General features: G+C 48.0%; 1 protein-coding gene across 1 annotated transcript in view; it reads right to left on the reverse strand.

Annotated features, from left to right (window-relative positions):
• LOC147669009 (dynein light chain Tctex-type protein 2B-like) overlaps positions 1–20,082 on the reverse strand; it is a 215,014-nt gene extending 194,932 nt beyond the window's left edge. The window contains exon 1 of the mRNA XM_086948288.1: positions 19,929–20,082. The gene's annotated coding sequence lies outside the window, so the exon portion shown is untranslated. The remainder of the gene's footprint in view (positions 1–19,928) is intronic.
• Positions 20,083–20,816: the final 734 nt, after the last annotated feature.

The raw sequence follows: 20,816 nt of genomic DNA on the forward strand, positions 1-20,816 counted from the left end.
GTCAGGAGGGTTGGCAACTTTGATCGCCTCCCATGTGGGCTGTAACGCTAGGTGTTTAGCTGTGGACTCTGAGGATATTCTACCAGTCCTCCTAGAATGGCCAAATCTGGTTAAGCTACTGGTCATAAACGTCTACTCGAGACCCGTCCCCATATCTAGAGAATCGAAAACAATTGAGGATCTCGTAACCTTTCTAAGTGATATTCCAAGGGATCTTTCACAATTGGTAGCGGGAGACTTCAACTCCCACTATGAGCCACTTCCGGGATTGTTGGAAGGACCCTTCTTAGAGGAGGATGCCAGCTGTTTGATACCAGACACGGTGGCCCCCCCACCAGGAGCCTGGACACCCCTGGCATTACAAATTACAGCTTTCACCCTCAATTATGGCCTACGTGCATGCAATGGGCGTACAAAATCAGATAACCCTTGCAAATGCACATTTAACAAACCAGGCAGCGAATCCAGACTAGATTACATTCTAGCTCAAATATCAAACTGGAGACGAATAATCGACTTTAGGGTACAACCCAGAGAGGATAGCGACCACAACGCCCTCATACTTGAATATGCCATCCCCGGTATAGACGACACGGGAATGGACATCGGAAATGGGACTAGTGGGCTACTCCTAGAGAACAATAGGAGGAGAGTGAGGTGGGGGAAGCTGGCAACAAATGAAGAAAAATTATCCAGGCTCTATGCCAGAATCACCCCAGTCCTTGAAAGGGCATTTGGCCTCTCCGATAAACTAGAACATAGAGGGAACACAGAATTACTGGGCCAAACCCACAAAGATTTAATAAATACACTACAGCTAGACCTACTCTCAGAAGCTCCATCAAAAAGTAGTAAGCCATATAAAAAATCCTGGTATAATTCCGCATGCCGGGAATCCAAGCGGGAACTCTTAGCTGTAATCAAGGCCCACGGATGTCGTGAAACCATACAAGCCAGAAGAAGGCATATAGGACATTGTTGGCAAATACTAAAGCCGAATGGGTTCAAAAGCACTGGGAAGACCTGTCAGAGGCGCTGGCCAACAAAGATTCCCGTAAATTTTGGCGAGTGGTCAACCATGGGTCAGAGGATCTCCCTTCTGCTATTGAACCCAACACTGCCCCTGCCGTATGGCAGGAACACTATCAATCCCTATACACAATCGAGGAAATGCCCTCTACCAATCTCAATAGCATCCCTACGACTGGGCTAGTGGGTGAACCATTCGCGTTAAAAGAAGTTCGCACCGCAATTGCGGGGCTGGCAGCAGGTAAAGCACAGGGGTTGGACGGGGTCCCTGGAGACCTGTACAAACAAGAACCAGAGATATGGGCACCATATCTACTGTTGATATTCAACGCGGTCCTTGGGGGTATGGAGGTTCCAGATACTTGGCTGGGCGCAGAGGTGGTCTCTATATTTAAAAAGGGATCCCCCCTGCTCCCAGCCAACTATCGCCCCATAAGCCTCATTGATGTCTCGGCAAAAGCTCTTTGGCAGACTAATCCTAAATCGTTTGCAGAATTGGCTGGAGGAAACGAACACCCTCAGCCCATACCAGGCTGGATTCAGGAGGGGTGTCTCCACAATTGACCAGGTATTCAGATTAAATCTTATATACTGGAGAAGGGCACTTATCGAGGGCGGCACCTTATACACGGTCTTTGTGGACCTGCGTGCCGCTTCGATCTAGTGCCAAGAGCAAAATTGTGGGCGGTAATGATAGAACTGGGCGTCCCGAAAGATATCCTTGCGATTCTGCTTAAATTACATCATAACAACTTCCCAAGGGTCAGATGCGGCAGAAGCGGGAAACTGACCGAAAGATTCCCCGTTCGCAGAGGGGTAAGGCAGGGTTGCGTGCTTGCACCGACCCTGTTCTGCCTCTTTGTGAACGGGGTAATCGCACACCTTACAGGGATCGCCAACACCGATGCCCCAAAACTGACCGGCAGCAGGGTGCCCGCCATCATGTTTGCGGACGACACCCTGCTGCTATCTAAAACCCCAATGGGCATACAGAGGGTGCTCGATGGCTTCCAGGACTTCTGCATAGAAAGGGGCCTCGAAATAAATCCCCAAAAAACCAAATTCATGATTATGAATCCCAAGTCCCAAAAGCGCCCAAATCCCTTACTTGGTTCAGTGCGGCTAGAAAGGGTACACACTATTAAGTATTTGGGGCTAACACTAAATGAAAATCTAACATGGGGGGCCAATAGGACAAAAGCCAACTTGAGGCTAGCTCAGAAGACGGGGGGCATCATGAGAATCACATCAAAATCAATCTTCCGCCCTTTGTCCCCCGCCATCCAAATCTACAAAATGCAGGCTCGAGGTGGTGTCACCTACGGGGGAGAAATGTGGGGTCACACGTCATCTTCCAATCTACAGGTGACAGAAAACAAATTTATAAGACAACTTACTGCCCTACCAACAAGTACCCCACTCATGCCTTTGAGATTGGATCTGGCCCTAAGGCCTATAACAGAAGAACTAGGGCTAAAGCCCCTAACATTTTGGCGTCGCATCTGGAGCAGTCAGGACCTCACTTCTTATCGTTCTGAGTTGCAGGAATTCCTAACCCTACCTAACGCCGCCAAGATACCTTGGCTAAACTACATAAAGACAACATGCGATACCCTCGGACTAACAGAACTGTGGCTACACCCAGAAAGCACAAGCACCAGGATCTCAGGGAAAGTACTCTCCAGAGTTTATTACGAAAAAATGCTTACCAGAGGCCTGGCAACTGTCCGAGAGGGTTCCCTGACGCATGCCTTCATCATAACCAAGGACTTATACAACTTTGAAACTGTGTTTGATGGCAAGGCCCCTGCCCTAACAAGGAAACTTTTCTTGCAATGGAGGTATGGGACTTTACCCCTAAAGACCTTCACTAAAGCGTGGACGGAACAGCCGCCTACAGAGTTGTGTCCTGTTTGTGGTCAAACCAGAGAAAGCGAAGCCCATGTCATCTTCTTCTGCCCAGCCTACTCCAAAAGCAGACGATATTGGCTGGTCCCACTACTGAGAAACCTGGGATTCAGAACTTTCCTTCCTGCCCTAAGAGTTTTAAAAACAGACCTATCCCCATCAACGGTGTTTGCCCTGGCCACATTTTTAACAGCAATGTGGTATGTCAGAACTTGACATGCAAAGATGGCAGGGGACCACTGAAAACCTGTTATATTGAGACACTGTAATTTCTGTTTTAACTGTCTTTTTAAATTTTTAAAGGATGATGAATCGTTGTATATCTTTTATGATCAAACGATCGAAATAAAGATTTGAAATTGAAAAAATTGAATTGAATAGATAATTTTGTACAGAGCTTTTCGGGTCTACCAGTGAATTTTCCAAAATGTTAGGGGCAAATGTTACTTTGAAACCATATTTTTCAGGAAGTAGTGTGGGTTCAGTATTTATCCAGTGTGAATAAATAGTAATACATTTCTACATGCTTCCTCATGCAGGATTTTCAGCTTCATACCGCTGTAAAAATACATACTGCTGAAGAATGCAATGCAGAGGTGGTGATTGTGTAACTTAAACAGATGATCTACCAGCTACGCACATATCTCTGCAGCAGTACAAGCGAATTGAGCTGTCTTAGTAATAATTCTTTACGGAGACAAACGTATTTTCTATTCTCAAAGTAATCTCTTACAGCTCACTCCTATTGTGAAAGCAAAGCTAAGAAGTATTCTGAATGCATTCTTAAAAGACTCTGCCAGCTCCTTCTTCGGATCTATGCCCAGGGCAGCCGTTCATGTAGGGAGTCCAGTCCACCTTCCCCTGAGCATCAGAGACAATGCTTTAAGGACAATGTGCTTTTTGATCTGCAGGCTGGGCTACCTGCTTTCTTCAGAGAAGTGTGTTGGGCAAGAGGTATCATACTGTAAAGGTAATGAAAACAATAACTTCTTTATGCATAGTGCTTGCTACAGCAGATGTGCTGTTCCATAGTCCTTTGGATGCCAGGGGCCGTATTACAGAAAATTCCCCGGGGGCACTTTGGGCATGTGCGCCTGATTTGTGTGTCCCTGGGGCACTTTTGTAATACAGAAGGGACCACAGACGCTTGTACGGCCTCTTCTGAAGTACATATAGCTCTAATGCACCCGAAGAGCCAGCACTATCTCAAGAGGGCGTGCCTTCATTTGCATGGGAGCGTGGTCTCATGCAAATGAGGGAATTGTGGAAAAAGGTAGGGCTAGGACCTTTCTCAAGATTTGCCCGGCGCTAACCGCCCTTGTACCATTCAAATTTACCAAGCAATGAGGCAGGCGCCGGAGACCAGAAGGCAGGAAACAGAAGTTTTATTCCGACGGAGCAGAACACATCAGATCAGACAACAAGGTATCGTCTCGAGGTGCTCCAACAGCCTCTCGGAGGCCTGGCCTCTTATACACTGGTTTATGGCATGTGACCTTCCTTTAATACAATCAGATCTTTGTAAGGCAAGAAAAAGACATCCCCGTAATCCTAGTGTCAATCCCACCCCCATATACCTTCACAATAGAGGTCCTCAACCTGCTGATAAGAGGAGGGGACCATCACGCAGCTGAGTGTTCCGTCGAGTCTTAGGATGTGTGCGCCTGATCATATCACAGGGGGGTGGGGAGGCCTGGATCAATAGAGGGTCCTTTGAAGGAGAGCGACCTCATACAATAAAGGGCAGTAAATGATATCTCCCGGCTTAGGCAATGGCCTCGGACCTGTGTGGACAGTCGGACACGGGGTGAGGGGCCATCAATGGAGTGGTATTCATGCCGCGTGGACAATCCAGCGCAGGAGGGAGGTTTATCAACAGAGGGGCATTCATGGGAGGAGAGGAGGTGTTGGTCAGGCGCTGGCGTGACTCCCAAGGACAGGGTCATGCAGAAGGGTCATGCTCATAAGGAGGAGGAGGGAGGGGGAGCCAGGGTGTGCGGAGGATGCTTGCTGGGTCAGAGGGACGTGCTGGCGATCGATCGTGGACAGGGAGACCATGATATCTAAAATGGCTGCCATGCACGTAGTACATAGGTGACAAGCTGGCGCAGATAATGTTCAGATCGCAAATTAAAATTCCACAGTCCTCCCTTTTAACATGTCTCGCCAACTTGTCAGTTTGGATTTATCCCCATAAGGCCACGTATTTCTACTTCATAGAGGGGACTCATGTGCTCATTTCGGAAGTCCAAAGTCTTTGGGCACATACAGTTAGAAACAAGGCCGCACAAAGGTGGCAGACATTGGATACCTAAGCAACACCCACATAATATTACAACAGGTATCAGCACGAAGGAAAACAACTTCCAACCCCAATTCTTCAAGGTGTCCCAAAACCAGCTCCCAAGCGACCATCCTTCTTGTTCTTGGTGAACCTCTGAGGAAAGTCTGTGGAGGTGTTCAATGGCTTTGTAGACTGAAGGCGAGTTGTCAGGCACGTATGTGCAGCAGCTGGATCCGATGATGCGGCATGCTCCTCCTCGGTCGGCTAGGACCACGTCTAGGACAAGTCTATTTTGGAGGGTCACGAGGCGGACCGCCTGAAGTTCCGCAGTGTTGTTGGCGAGGATACCAGCAGTGATGTTGATCGTTGTTTCTACTGCCTGGGTCAGGTGCCGGATAGCACGGCTGTTTGCCATTGGGCCCCACAGAGGAACAAGTCCCTTTGCTGCATCTAGGAACTGTGCTCCGGTGGAGTCGGCTTGTCCAAGGTCGTCTGCACGCCTCTGCCGGTGATGGTTGGCAGGGGCTACATATGTGGGCGGGAGAACGAAGGCAATGTAACAGGTACCCTTCCAACCCTTCGGGAGCCAGGTGTAAGCCTTGGTGCCACACACAAAGTACATGTTTGGAGAAGCAACAAAGGAAGGGGGGTCAGCTGAGTCCAATGTTCTGGTGATCTGGCAGGCGCTGTGACCCACCAGCTGCGTTCCATGGCCTTCGAGACACACGAGACCTGTGACATTGATGACAGACAGAGCCACAGTCAGTGTAGCGGTGGTTTGTTTTTGCAGATGAGAGAAGGTGGTCCTGGCTGGATTGTGGAGCACCTGTACTTCGACTCGTTCTTTGGCTGGAATGTCTTTGATGAAGGTGGCGCCTGCGAGCGCAGGACACAGGGCAGCAGGAGTCTTTCCGGTTTTGTTCAGCCAGAACCCAGAGTAGAAGTGTGACACTGTCCGGCCGGAGGTGGCGTTGTCCTTGTGGCTCTCTTGCATGAGGATCAGCCAGGCGAGGCAAGAGCCGTGAACTGAGAAGGGTGAAGGGATGAAGGGAATAGAGTGTCCGGTGGCATGCGGGAGCAACCCGCAGATCCAACAGTTCGTAGCGTTCGCAGCAAGGTTGTGTTGGTGCAACAGTTGCACGAAGGAATTGTTCCAGAATTCCCTGCGCCTTTCTCGGAGCTGAGGCGACAGAGAGATTAGGTGATGCTCTTTCAGGGGGGTCGGCTGTGCAGTAGGTAGCAATGCCTCATGAGCCGGTGTGCTTTCCTCCAGAATCCAGAAGGAGGTCATGAGGAGGAGGCAGAAGAGGAAGACAATGAAGAGTGCGATTGTCTTTGATTTGTGCAAGTTGTCAGTCTTTGGATTTCTATACTGGGTATTTCCTGTTGCTTCCATCATCTTCTTATCTGGCGCTTCCATCATCTTCTTATCTGGCGCTTCCATCACCTTCAAGGGAGCTCGGTAGCGGGCAGAACCACAGACTTCGTTTAGCTTCTCTCCCGGCAACCCTTGATTGTGTTTAGGTCACCGTTCTGAGATTTAACTTAGTCCGTGGCCTACTTAGCCGAAACTCCCTCCTTTCGACGCAGGAAATACCCTTCTCTGGATGGCACAGTGGGATCTGAGAATTTTGCAAGTTCGAGTGCCTCAGTATCGGGATAACAGTCCAATATCGGTCGGTCTTTGCTCAGGAGCTCTTCTTGGGTGCTGACGTTTTCTGTCGTGGCCAGGTTTGTAGAGACCTTTCGGCAATGATGCGCGTGCAGCCAGTGCTTCTTCCCCTCCACTCGGAGTGCCGTTCGGGTGGTGATCAGCACTTGCCAGGGGCCCGTCCACCGAGGTTCCAGACTCTTGGTTCGCTGGAAATTTCGTATCAGCACGAAATCTCCCGGTTGGATGTCATGGCCGGGGCCCCTGGAAGCATCGGGGATAGCCTGCTGCACCTGTTGATGAATGACAGACAACGTTTTAGTTAACTTGCACAAATAATCAGATAGTAGGACGTCTGGGACGTCATGAATGGAGGTCGGTTTGGGGGCAGTCCAGAGATTCATCGGACGCCCAAACACGACCTCGTAGGGGGTCAAATGGTGCTTGGTGGGAGTGGAGCGCATCGATAACAAGGCCAGTGGGAGGGCATCCGGCCAGTTAAGTCCAGTGGTGGCCACTATTTTTGCCAGTTTCAGCTTCAGTGTGGCATTATGGCGTTCCACTAGACCAGCGGATTGGGGATGGAAGACCGCATGAAATCGTTGCTTCACCCCCAACCCTTTTAGGATTAATTGGATAACCTCAGCTATGAAGTGGGGGCCGTTGTCGCTCCATAAAATTCGACAAAGGCCATAGCGAGGGAAGAATTCCTTCAGTAGTACTTTGGCAGTAGTCATGGCAGTGTTGTCACAGGTTGGATAGGCTTCCACCCATTTGCTGAAGGCACACACAATGACTAGTACATACTTCAGGTTTTGGCATCTCTCTAGTTGGACGAAGTCCATCTGAAGGACCTCGAAGGGGTGATTGGGGGTCCCAAACCCTCCCCGGGGCACTACAGTTCCTTTCCCGGGGTTGTGTTGCAGGCAGATAAGGCACTGCTGAACTAGGCGTCTGGCTGAGTCGGGGATTTTGTCATTGTGCCAGACTTTGGAAATGAGTTCGATCATGGGTGCAGATCCTATGTGTGCGGGGGAGTGAGCCATTGTCAGTATGGGAATCAGATATGAGTCGGGCAGCAACCATTTGTTTGCATCCTTTGTTCGCCAGCAGCCCTCTTCGTCCTTCAAACCCACCCTTGCCCACTTAGTCAGTTCGTGAGGGGTGCTGGCCGACTGTATGTCTCTGATCATTTCCCTTGTGTCACTCCATTTTTCCGCTTGTGACCTGGTCACATATATGCGTGTCACCGTCCTATTCTCAGCTGTGGTTCGTGCAGTGGTGTCGGCTAATGCATTCCCTTGTCCGACTAAGTCTGTCACTCTTTTGTGTGCCTGACATTTGATCACCGCTAATCGTTTGGGGAGGAGAACTGCCTCAATCAGAGCGGACACTAAATCTCCGTGGAGGATTGGGGTACCGTGGGACGTCAGGAATCCCCTCTCCCTCCACAGGAGCCCAAAATGGTGGACCACCCCGAAGGCATACTGGCTGTCCGTATATACGTTCGCGGTGGTCCCTGCGGCTATGATGCATGCTCGGGTGAGGGCTATCAGCTCTGCTGCCTGGGCAGATCGTTGTGTGATGCAGGCTGTTTCAACTACTGTTTGGGCTGTCGTTACTGCATAGGCAGCTGAAGTGGTGCCATCTGGGAGTTTGATGCATGAGCCGTCTACCCATAGCTCTCCATCGGGGTCAGTGAAAGCAGTGTCTCGGAGGTCAACCCTACTCCTAGTCTGTTCGTCTGTGAGGGTCACACAGTCGTGTATGGGAGGAACGTCGGGGTCGTTTTCAGGCAGGGGTAACAATGTGGCAGGATTCAAAGTCGTGCATCTCTTTAGTGTGATGTGGGGTGCAAGCAGAGTCAACTCGTACCCTGTCAGTCGTGCGCTAGTCAGGTGTTGGGTCTTTGTCTGGTTCAAAAGGGTGTCTACTGCATGGGGCACTAATACAGTGAGGGAGTTAGAAAGTACGATTCCCTCGCTCTGACGGATGGAGACAGCAGCGGCAGCTACTGCTCGAAGGCAGGCAGGTAAAGCTCTGGCTACAGGATCAAGAGTGGCGGAGAAGTAGGCACATGGGCGCTGCTTAGGGCCACTCAATTGAGTCAGGACAGACAATGCGCATCCCTCCCTTTCGTGGGTGAAGAGGGAGAAGGATTTGGAGTAATCCGGCGTTCCGAGGACAGGTGCCGAGCAGAGTGCATCCCGTAATTCCTTAAAGGAGGCTTGACACTCAGTGGTCCAAGGAAGCGGGGAGGGGACGTCTTTGGTCAGTAGGGCAAGTAATGGTTTCACAATGAGGCTATAATTAGGCAACCACTGTCTGCAAAAAGAGGTTAGGCCAACCAAAGAGCGGACCTGTTTTTGTGTTTTTGGGATGGGGGTGTCTAGGATGGTTTGGATTCGGTCAGGGGTAAGTTTTCTCCCTTCTTTGGACAGAAGATGGCCTAGGTAAGTCACCTGTGGCTGACAGAACTGTAACTTCTTTTTGGAGACTTTATGGCCATTTTCTGCAAGGAAGTGTAGGAGTTGGACGGTGGCTGTCGTTGCAAGCGGGGTGGTGTCGGCCGCCAAAAGGATATCATCGACATATTGGATCAACGCCACTCCCTCTGGGAGCTGGAAGGCATCCAGCTGTCTTTTGAGGGCCTGGCTGTAAATGCTGGGACTTTCAGTGTACCCCTGGGGAGCTCTACAAAATCGGTACGAGCGGGATTTTAAGGTGAAGCCGAAGAGATAACGGCTGTCTGGATGGATGGGGATAGAGAAAAACGCGTTCTTAAGGTCGATAACAGTGAAGGTGGTGGCGGTGGACGGGATGAGGGTCAAAATGGTGGTGATATCAGAGACTACGGGATATTGGGGTATAACCACTTTGTTAATCTCTCGTAAGTCGATGATGAAGCGATACGCTTTCTCATCTCCTTCACCTTGCTTCTTAACAATAGGTAGGATTGGGCTGTTGCAGACGTTGCTAACCACCTCTTCAACCACTCCTGCATCTACCAGAGACTGAATGATCGCTACCAGTGCCTTCTCACCCTCTGGGGATATCCGATATTGCGGGAGTTTCGGGAGTATAGCGTCCTGTCGTACAGTTATGTGGATAGGATCAATCATCATTCGCCCCACATCAGAGTCGTTTTTGGCCCACAAGTACGGGGGCAGGGCGTCAAGCAAGGACATGTCAGCGTCAGTTATGGGGCACATATGTCGTGGGGGACGGGATCTGGTCATGTCTGGGTTGTCGTACAGGATGACTCGTATTCCATCTGGGGAACACCTAATGGTAGCTCGAAAATGCTTCAGTAAGTCAATGCCCATAATGGCGTCAGGGGAGTTGGAGGAGAGTAGGAATGTCGCGTCAGCAGTGTTGTTTTCTAGGTCAAAGGTAATAGGTACGGACAGGGGGTTAGTGGAGGGCGTCCCATCGAAACCTATCGACGTTATGTGTGAGCCAGACAAGGGTGCCCTTGGAATCAGTCGTTTTGATAACACACTACGTGTCGCCCCAGTGTCTACCAAGAATGGAGACTCTGTACCCAAGACCTTAGCGGTGACATAAGGACCTTGCTGGTCAACACAGAGCTCGACTGGATCCCTCCCTTGCCCCTGGCAGTCCTATGCAAAATCGGGGGCATTTTCACCTTCGGATAGCTGATATTGGTTCTGTCGGGGACGGTCAAATGTATTCAGTCTTCCTGATCTGTCATTGTTAGTGTCGTTGGAGTTCCCTCGTCCCTGTACTCTATTCCTTGGACCACCTGCCACATCCCTGGAATCCCTATTTCTATTCATCTCTAGCAAAACCGGACACTGGAATTTCCAATGGCCGAGCCCTTTGCAGAAGGCGCATTGGTCATTGCTAACGTCTCTCCGTCCAGTGTGGGATGTTGGGGTGTGATCCTTAGGAGGTAGATCTCTGGGGGTGTTTGATTGGTAGTTCCCCCTTTGATGTTCCCGTCCTAGCGCTATACCCTGTATCTGGGCTATCATTACCCTTTCCTTTAAATCTTTCTTCTTTTTCTCGGACGCCCTATCATTCTCATTCTTTTGGTGCTCGTAATACTGAGGCATCTGAAGGATAGCTGCGGGTTTGGAGGCCCCCCAACTACTCTCACTCGTCTGTAGTTTTTGGGAGACTTCTTGTGTTAGTCCCTTTACATAATTTTGCACAAACAGGTGCTGTCCGGTTGCGGTGGTCATGTCCTGGCCACTGTAGTCGGAGAACACTGTCTCAAATCGGGAGAAGTATTCTGACACATCTTCCTGGGGTTTCTGTCGACAGGCCGTGACTATCGACCAGTCTACTTTTCTTTCCGGGACCAGTGTTTTTAATTTCTGGACTATTTTATCTGGGAGTTCCAGTATGTCTTTCACTGGTTTACTCCCCGGCTCTCGCTGTCTATCTAGTTTACCGAGTTGGTCCCAGGTATGTCCAAACAGATCCGCGTGGTCAGCCTTCCGGATTTGCTTCCACACGTCAGCTGGCAGACATAGCCCAAAGAACAAGTCAATATCTGCTAAAGTCATTATTGTCGAACCCAAGGCTGTGCCTAATTCGGTATAAAATGCTGTCGGGTTCTTTCTTAAGTCGGGCAGGGTTTGCTTAAAGGTTAGGATATCTTGTCGGTCCCATGGTTGGTAAACCCAATTGTACACAACCCTTCCCTTTGCATTTTCATTATTAATATCATCGCTCGTTCCCTGGCCCCGTGGCGGGATCCAGTAAGGAGCCGCTTCTCTGATAGGCATCATAGTATTGGCTACTTCTGCCGAGGTTGTTTCAGGGACCGTAACCTTGGCTTCTGGTTTCTGTTCTGCGAGGTGGCGGAAGACCTCAAGCATCTGCATGAAGAGCTCCGTCGCCTCACGTTCAGTCCCATCTCCAACATCAATTTTCCTATACAGTGTTGTTAGTTTAGCGGGTCCCTTACTCTGATACCTATCTTCATACGCGTTCAGGGTGTAGTAGCTGAATCGCAAGATGAAATGCCGCCTGTGGCTGTCGGCATGTGAATTATATACGCTCATTGTATAATCTTCGCTCTCCCTTCGTTCTACTAATGTCTTTGCTATTTTGTCGATCCCATCCCGCTCATCTTTGCTCAACCTATTTAGTCTGGCTGATGATTGTTTGCTAGACTCGGGTCGTCTGATGAGGCTGTTAATGTGGCTGGTGCAAAGGCCGTGAGGGCTGGTGCACTAGCACTGAGATCGCTTTCGCTCCCACTCGGAGCGTGAAAGCTTTGTCGGCAGGGGGCATATGGAGGGGGCATGTAGATGATTGGGGGACCTAGTAGTAACTCATCGTTCGCCCGTTGTTTGGAGGGCAATTCAGGGTAGAGCGCAGAGGGGGTCCTAACAGGACATTGGCCTGTCGACCCTGATTCTTGGTTTTGCATAGTATCTTTTCTTTCTTTTCTTTCTTCTTCTAGTTGTTTCGCGGCTAGGTGGGCTGCCTTTCGTAATTCTTTCCCTATTTTTGCTTCTTCTCTTTTCTTTCGTTGTTCCGTTTCTTTGCGCCACATGCCGATACTGTCGAGCATAGTGGGCGTGGTCTTATTCTTCTGGAGCGCTATTTCTAATGTTTTTATTTTATTTTCGTCAAAGGAACCTATCAGTGGCCACTGACTTTCAGGGTTCTTTTTCGTATATTTATGCCATAGTTTAGTGTAAGCTATAGCGACTAGTCCATACTTAGTGAACATGTCCTTATTAGGGGTGCCCTCCAGTGGAGCTGGATGGTTCATCTCTAATAAGCGGTCCGGGCTAAACAGGCTACCAACCAGTGGGGAGAAGACAGGCATGACGGATTACAACGGGGACAAAAGTCTGCACTACCTATCTTATCACGGCGGACAAAGACTAGACAGAATATTTCTATTCTACGTTGTTTGGAGGCCGTGAATACCTCAAAAGAACCAATACCGAATAATCGGCCAATCAAACAATCCAGTGGGGAGAATAAGTGGGCGCGAAAAAATTATCGTTACCTACTCTTTCTCTACCTGCAAAGAGAGGCCTTGTTCTTCCCTGTTTGCAGACAAAGAATCTCCAGACAATAATCCACGAACGATAGTTCGGGAAACAGTGGGGGAGGAAGATAGGCACGACGGATTACAATGGGGACAAAAGTCTGCGTTACCTATCCTTCACTGCTTGCAAAGAGAGAGCCTGTTTGTTTTTCCCCGTTTGCAGACAGTGAATCTCCAGAGGGTTTCAACAAAGCGTAATACTAGTATTATCCAAACAAAAACAATTTTCCTCAATTCGTCGTGTTTACACGACCTTACCCGGACCGCATGGACGGTTTCCTGTCCTCTGGATCCAGCGCCCGATCGTCCTCTCTCCTTCGTGTTGTTCGCGGCACTCCTGATGGTTCCCAGTCAGGACCGTAGATCACTCGAGAGAGGTCTGTTCAGAACTAGTGAAGGTCGGATGATCGGCTGTCAGACGAGGGTCTATCGGACACGAGCTCTTCCCGATCGTTGCAGTCGTTCACTCTGTCATCGGGACCTCTCCCACTGGATCCACGTGTCGCTGATGGGCCCCACGCTTTGGGACGCCAATTGTGGAAAAAGGTAGGGCTAGGACCTTTCTCAAGATTTGCCCGGCGCTAACCGCCCTTGTACCATTCAAATTTACCAAGCAATGAGGCAGGCGCCGGAGACCAGAAGGCAGGAAACAGAAGTTTTATTCCGACGGAGCAGAACACATCAGATCAGACAACAAGGTATCGTCTCGAGGTGCTCCAACAGCCTCTCGGAGGCCTGGCCTCTTATACACTGGTTTATGGCATGTGACCTTCCTTTAACACAATCAGATCTTTGTAAGGCAAGAAAAAGACATCCCCGTAATCCTAGTGTCAATCCCACCCCCATATACCTTCACAATAGAGGTCCTCAACCTGCTGATAAGAGGAGGGGACCATCACGCAGCTGAGTGTTCCGTCGAGTCTTAGGATGTGTGCGCCTGATCATATCACAGGGGGGTGGGGAGGCCTGGATCAATAGAGGGTCCTTTGAAGGAGAGCGACCTCATACAATAAAGGGCAGTAAATGATATCTCCCGGCTTAGGCAATGGCCTCGGACCTGTGTGGACAGTCGGACACGGGGTGAGGGGCCATCAATGGAGTGGTATTCATGCCGCGTGGACAATCCAGCGCAGGAGGGAGGTTTATCAACAGAGGGGCATTCATGGGAGGAGAGGAGGTGTTGGTCAGGCGCTGGCGTGACTCCCAAGGACAGGGTCATGCAGAAGGGTCATGCTCATAAGGAGGAGGAGGGAGGGGGAGCCAGGGTGTGCGGAGGATGCTTGCTGGGTCAGAGGGACGTGCTGGCGATCGATCGTGGACAGGGAGACCATGATATCTAAAATGGCTGCCATGCACGTAGTACATAGGTGACAAGCTGGCGCAGATAATGTTCAGATCGCAAATTAAAATTCCACAGAATCTCTTTACCTCTGCTGTCAGTAGGCGCACTAAAAGTGAGCCGCGCAAAGGTGAGGCACTGTCAATGCACCCCCTGTTGGCAGCCCTCTGGAGGGGGGGATGGGAGTCCTATGGACTTCCTGAAATCCTCCCAGTCACTCACTGCACCCACCTGCACAGGGATCTCTAATCCCTCTTTAAGGTGCAGGCTGGTTGCCGTCTCTACATTGAAGCTGCCGCTCTGTATTTCACTTGAACGCTCTGCCCCTAGGGCAGCTTGAGTTTGTGGCTGCCTTGGGGGAAGGGCACACTTTCCCTGTGTGTGCACGGCACAGCCACTTAAAGCTGCACAGTGGCCCACACAGGGAAAGTGCGCCATATATGTAACACGGCCCCTTGTGTCACTGTTAGCACAGTTATCGGTGCTATTGGGGAAACTAAGCAGCCAGTGGTAAGGGAGAAGGACTGTGAAAACAATAAGAGGCTTGAGTGATGGAGAAACGAAGAGCTAGTCAGCGGGTTTGTGTTTTAAATACTCAGTGGTGCATTATTTTGCTTATTCTTGTTCCCTGTAGTGAATCAATTGCAGATGGTTGTGACTTACCCCTTAGTAGTATGTCACTTTTTAATTGATTTTGGAGTTTCATGAAGCACTGCATGTCTTCTTACAGTTGCCCGAATGCTGAAAAGTCAACTTTATCTCTTGTAAGAGTCCCTAGAGTCTGATCAGTGAGGTGTTATTTTGGTCATTTGGAAAATCACAAGAGTAGCCTAATGCACCCCTTAGGAAACTACCAGTGTCTGCTGGTGCAATCACAGTGCTTACTGGGACATCTCTTAATAGTAACAGCACTTTTACCATCACTGTCAAAAAGATACTCCATTTAAGAATATATACGACATATGAAGATGCCCAGAGTCCAATATGCTACTTATTACCATTGCTGAGTGTGGGAAAGAGCCCTCGAATGGGTCGTGCTTCCCCTCCCCTGCCCCAACAATGGTAAACACTTGCTATATATGACTCTCATTGAGAGCAATTAGTGTGCATAACTGGATTTAAAACACAGGGGCATATTATCAAGGGGGTTTATCTCCGCTTTTTTGGCTTTAAAAGCCAAGAAAGCAGAGATAAAATTATCTCCGTATTACCTAGCTGTCGCTACCACCAGTCAGCGACAGCTAGTAGGAGATAGCGACCATCTTGGGCCCCACTTTGCATGTCAGTGATATTTATCACTAATGACATGCAAAGTGGGCATGCCAAGATGTTAGCGACTGGAAACAGTCGCTAACATCGCTATCTCCTATTACCAACTTTTGTAGATATTCGCGCTAAGCGCGAAAATCTCCAAAAGCTAACACCTGGCCTGAGCAGTTCTTAGCCATGTTATCCAATGGGAGGTGGATAACATGGCTAAGAGCATTAGCTCGGTAATGCATGAATATTGCTGACTTTTCCGCGATATTCATGCATTGCGGCTGAATTTTATCGCATTTGCGATAAACCTTGGTAATACCAAGGTTTATTTGCGATAAAAATCGCCGCAGCTCAGCGGTAAATTTTTGTCTCTAACCAAGCAATAGCGATAATTATCGCTATTGCTTGATAATATGCCCCCCAGTCCTTTATAGATATGATCTATCAGGAGTGGTTTTGATCTGTTGCTACCCTAACAGGAGAAGTAATGGCGCCCCCTGTGTTGCCCGCTTCGGAGGGGGCTCCGGAAACTGGAGCAAGGCAACAGAACTCCTACTGGTGGCCTCATCCATGCTTTTCCACCTCTCTTGGGTCTTCCCAGACCCTTGGGCAGCGGGGGAACAAGGGCAGTGCTCTACCTGCAGCAACAGCCACACCACTCAACTGCTCCTGAATATAGGAAAAACAAATACCAGCATTTGTAAAGCGCACAGCTACCTCTGGAGAGATGTCACGGTGCTGGAGGCCGTTGGCAAGATTAAGAATGCTATTGCCCAGAGTCACAAAGTGCTGGGCTAACCTGCTGCCGTTGCTGGGGATCGTACTGTGAACCCGCATGTTCCGGAGTCAGCGGCTCTGGCCACTGCACCACACCTCTATAACATTTAATGGAAACGTATAGGCCTCAAGAAGAACAGTAAGAGTGAAATACGCATGGATTCGCTTTTTAGACAAATTGTTTATGAAATAGGATGAAAATTAAAACAGCAAACAGCACAGAAATAGTTTAGGGACTAATTACCTTAATTGCAGCTTTATTCAAACTGCAAAAGTGTGATACGGAGGATGCAACGCATCAACCAAACCTTTTGTGAGGTTCCATGGTGCAGGAGCTTTAACGATATTTATCAGGCAGACTAAGCCACTTTTTTGGCTTAATGCTGCCTGATAAATATCGTTCCCTTTAACACAGTTTTCTGCGTTAAAGGGGCGTACAATGGGTGTTGCTGGGGGAGTTCCCAGCAACATCCATGGCTTTTTGACCCTGTCCCAGGTGTATGAGCCAGCATAAATCTGAGGCAGCGCCAAAAACCTACACTCCCCAATGGGAGGCACAACGGGGAGAAATATCTTTATTTCTCCTCGTTTTCCCTTTTCAATGTGTGCTCTATTCTGCAGCACATTTAGGGGCCGATTATGATGCCGTAGGAATGGGAGCATTCCTACGGCATCGTAATCAGCAGTTTGGATTCATTGCTGACAAACCCATTCGGATGGAGTCGGTCCGAAATTAATCCAAACTGGATTTCCGAATGACTTCTGATGGGCTTGGAGAGCCCGTCTGCCATTCAGAAAGCCTCCTGTAATCCCAAAAATGGCTCTTTCCAACTGAGGGATTACAATGTCAGATTGCGACAGCCTTTCTGTGCCGGCCTTTCTGACACAGAAAGGCTGTTGGAAGTCAACTTTGGGGGCCCCCAGCAGGACCCCCATGGGTGCAAGGCCCCCGGATGGTGGCCGAGGAGACACCTATGGTGCCTGCCTGTTGATCCCTGAACCCCGTGCCACGGGGTGCAGGGATGAACTGCACCTCTTCTCTTTAAAATGAGAGCATGCATTACGGTCGGAATGCATGCTCCCATTGTAAAGAATAGGACTGCGACAGAACAGTGTTCGGATGCATCCTAATTGCTGGGTTGGGAACGCTGACAGGAGGTCGATCCGTCCTAATACCAAATCAATGTCGGACAGACTCAGGCTGTCCAACATCGAAATCGACCCCATAGAAAGAGGAAAAAGCCTCTTGAGATTGTTTTTGTGTAGGAAGGTTTCCCTTCCTGCACAAAAACAATCCTCCCCTCAACGCAGGCATCCTTGCACCATGGTGCAAAGGTGCCTGCGTTGGCGCACGGCAGCCCATTGAGCGCCTGTGCTGGGGAAAAGGACTGGAATGCGATATATCTGATAAATGCGGCACATTCCTGCCTTTTTCTTTTGCCGTAGGGCAACGGAGCAGGAAGGCCTGCAGCGCCGCCTTGTGGCAAAAACGAATAAATGTTTTTGCTTAGACCCTCCGTTATGGGAAAGTGACCTAGGAGAATGCATTAAACCCCAACTAGTCCCAAAAAGTCTTTCAAAGCCACTCTAGTTTACTGTTGTACAGTTTTTGTTTTATTTCTTAGTTTTCTCCTTGGCTTTTCTTATGAACCAGTTTTTTGTGTCTACTTTTTTTCCTTTACAGTATTTTTCCCATTACTATTATACCATTTTATTAAATGATTGTAAAGTGCGTAAAAAGCCCATGGGCATACCTAAATTATTATTGAAACCAAATCAGCCCTACTAAACAGAAGTATTAGTCAGCCAGAACAAACAGAAAGTCACAACCGACCAAGGCAGAGGGTTAGTTAGAAAAACAATACATTAAACAAGCATTTAATAGCAGATCAGAACCTCTCAAGCACAAAAATAAGACCTAACCAATTATAAATAAGACCAGCCTTAAAGATTTGCAGAAACAATAAAAAAATAGTGTCAGACCAAACCAGAGTTTAAGCCATTAGCCATGCCAAATCTAACAGTAAACAGACCACACTGAGCTAATAATCTATTCAAAGTGAAATATAAGTCATGCCACATCAAACAAATGGTGCCAGACAAAGCGAAAATATTACCAACATCAAATCGAAGCATTATGGTGACCAGAGACTAAGATCAAGTCACCAAGACCAAACCTAAACAACAGCATATTTATTTCATATTTATAATGCAAGCTTGGAAAGCACAAGGCATATCCCAACGCTTTTAACTCTCTTTCAACTCGTCGCATCTCCGATATTGATATCTAGGTAGAAATTAGAAGCACGCATATTACACAAGGGGCTCATTTATGAGGCCTTGCGTCAATTTTGCGCTTCCAATGCGTCACTTTTTGTGACGCATCGGCGGCGTAAAATATACCTCCTGTTGCGCACTATTTACAAAGTGGCGCATCTAAGCAGATGAGTCACTTTGTAAACCCTTGCGCAACATTATACCTGTGTCAGGTATAATGTATGCGGGGGGGGCGTCCCCCCGCAAAAAACCTCGTAGATGTGACGCAGTGAAATCTATGAGAAAGTGCGATAGCCAGCCAATGTGATTGGTGTTAAAGCACCTTTCCCCTCTAACATAGTTTTATTATGGACATAGGATAGGATTTTCACACAAATGGACACCAGAATGAACACAAAATGTTGAAGAATTGGAGCCAGCTTTCGATGAGTTGTTGTTAAATGAAAAATGATGCTTTTCAGCCATCTTGTGTTCGTAGACACTTCATCAATATGCATGTCACACACTTTTTTAATCTTTGAAATGAAAGCACTGGCCTAGGCAGAGAATGTAATGTAATTTGGTGGAAAATGCATCATTGCCTTATAATAATGACTTTAAAAACAATTCTGAGAAAAGCAGCAAATTATAAATAATCAGCGTTATAACCAACAGAGAGATATTGAAAATATATGATAGGTCAACTGTTGTGGAAAACTGACTAACATAGCTGTCTGAGACGAAGAAAATAAAGGTCTGGCGCTCATCATGTTTCTCTAATTTTGTTTCTCCTAATGTCTTCAAAATTCTAAATTATGAGTCTTTCTTTAAAATATATGCAGCACACTTTTGGCAAAAAATAAAGGTTGAGCAATATTATCGATGCACAGCAAATAATGACAGAGAAAGCCTATCCACTCATTCGAGCTTGTTTACATTTCTTCCTCTTGCAGCATCTGAAGGACCAGCATAGTCTCCGGCTCCACCCTCAAGTCTAAATGTCTTTTCAATGTGGTAGACTGCTTTTACTCTTCTGCCCACCTTCTTTATATATTTTTAGATTTCACCCTTAATAGGCTTCATTTTCCATTCTTCCCACTGATCTCCTTAGGGTAGTGGATCTTTACCTGAACCCCTCTTATGCCCCTGATTGCTCACAAATGCACACAAATTACTCCTAGGTGTGCCAACCCCAGGCTAATCATACCACAGATATGAACATGCTGCATTCTGTGATGATATGAGGTATACAAAAACACAATTCATTTTTAAAAACTGAAAAAAGTTGGTTCCTTTTGCACCTTCCTGATTTCCTTTCTTTACTTAGTTCCCCACCCATTAATATTAGTGTTACTTGCTCATATGGTAAAAACACTTAGCTTACCGTGCGCGGGTTGACTTCTCGCGGTGCAGTATTCTCAGAGTAAGGATTTTTGCCTTCTTGGTCACAAAAAGTCATAACAAATCTTAAGCCTTTGAGTTAAAATGAGCACTGTTACAACCACTTACTGCTCCTTGACATTGTGACCAGTGTGTACAATTGGGTTGCCAGCACTCCGGCTATTTATTTTGGCTTCTCTGTTGACGTGCTTGGAGCCCAACCTTCTCAAACAGTGTGACACGATAACTTCTCACTAGCCCAGTTCACTGAAACAATCGGCTCTGTGCGTTGGCAGCAAAACTGAAAAATGCTGGGAGAGTATAGGCTTGTTGGAAGCTGTTCAAACTCTTAAGAACGCCATCTTTTGTCCAGTTTGAAACATTGACTCAAGGTTGCGCGCGACGCCCCTCCCTCTTGGCGCCTGGGTTCAATGTTGTGAACAAAGATGTGTGACCCCCCCCTTTGTGGCTAGCATTCAACCTCTAATTATATGTTTAGGTCTTATATTTCAGGTGCTGTAGATATTAATCAGCTGAGGAGCTTTCATACCTTGAGGAATAGGGTATATTTCTTAGCAGAAATATGAATATATTATATATTGGGTGAAGTTTATGAGATGACTGAACTCTGAGGGTTCCTGCAAAATGGCCATTACTTATGTCAAAGGGACATTTTGGGCCAGATGTATCAAGCATTTTTGCATTTGCAAATGGCTTGATTCTGTTTGCAACTGCAAGAAAGGCATTTAGGTGTGTACAAAACCCAAATTGGTATTAGGTAACGCGTTACCGAATCGGAATTTGTGTTTGCGACCAAATACCAATTCGGTATTTGGAAGTGATGTGTTGAAGGCTGTGATGGTTGCGATTCCTACTGGGTCGCAATTTGCAA

The sequence above is a fragment of the Lissotriton vulgaris genome, unplaced genomic scaffold, assembly GCF_964263255.1.
Source record: "Lissotriton vulgaris unplaced genomic scaffold, aLisVul1.2 SCAFFOLD_1504, whole genome shotgun sequence".
Classification (NCBI taxonomy): Eukaryota; Metazoa; Chordata; class Amphibia; order Caudata; family Salamandridae; genus Lissotriton; species Lissotriton vulgaris.